The following is a 1,237-nucleotide window of genomic DNA, read 5'->3' as shown; positions in this document are numbered from 1 at the left end:
TCTCTCTCTCTCTCTGTCTCTCTTTCTCTGTCTCTGTATTACCTGACACGAGGTTAACTAGCTATTTCCAGCACCATTATTCTTCCATAACCGGCGGGCTGAGGGGAAGTCAATTACCGTAATAGTAAAGTATGATTTTGGTGGTTGGCACAGTCCTCTGCGAAGGGGTGCCCGGCAAAACAATTTCCAACTGTAAAACGCTAGGTAGAGTTTAATTAAAAGGAAGACATTACAGGACATAATTAAATTGAACAACAAATTGCCCAGTGGTGTTTCTTAGAAGGATACCAATGCTGTTTTACTGCCAACAAAACCCCCATCAGTAATATTCACTCATTCTCTTTCTCTCTCTGTCTGTCTCTCTCTCTCTCTCTCTCTCTCTCTCTCACACACACACACACACACACACACACACACACACACACACTTCTGCTTGGCATTTGTGCGGTGGCGGTGCTCTGGGTGTGTGAAGGAGTGTGAACCTATCAGACTGCTAAATGTCAAGAGAGTGGCGAGGTCAGAGAAGGCGGCCTTTGTCATGGATATCCTTGGTGAGATGTCGACGTGTGTGATTGAAATACAGAGAGAGAGAGAGAGAAAAAAAAAACGCATCCACCTGGCATTTCTACATGTCTTCAACAAGTACTGTCTTGAAATGAGATTTGAGTGTGTGTGTGTGTTTGTGTGTGTGTGTGTCTGCTTGTCTGTCTGTCTGTCTGTCTGTCTGTGGCTCAATGGTGTTTTTTGCCCCCAACGGCACTTTCCAGGCAGCACAGCCTAAAAGGCACTACCTTTACCCTATTCCTAACCCCCTCAACCCTCATCCTACCCCTAAACTGAGGGGAGTAGTGCCTTGAAGGCAGCGCTGCCTGGAAGGCACCATTGAGGGCAAATAATACCAAAACATGTATGTGTGTGTGTGTGGGGTGTGTGTGTGAGTGGCAGAGACAGAGGGAGGGGGAAAGAGGAAGGAAATGCAACTGTGACAGAGAAAAAGTGGTGTGTGGTTATGTGCATGTGAGACTCTAATGATATAAGATTATTATGTACTGTATATAACCAGAGAGGATAGAAAGAAAGACAGGGTGAGAAAGACTGAAAGATCGAAAGAGAGAAGAGAGAGAGAACGAGAGAGAGAACAAGAGAGTGGTCCACATGAACACACTCATTTAAATACATAGAAGTAGGGGATGGAGTAAGAGGACATGGAGAGAAATTGACAAGCTGTACCGCTTTG

Source organism: Sardina pilchardus, chromosome 22, assembly GCF_963854185.1.
Source record: "Sardina pilchardus chromosome 22, fSarPil1.1, whole genome shotgun sequence".
NCBI lineage: Eukaryota > Metazoa > Chordata > Actinopteri > Clupeiformes > Clupeidae > Sardina > Sardina pilchardus.
The sequence above is the reverse complement of the archived record's forward strand: the minus strand, read 5'-3'. Positions refer to the sequence as shown.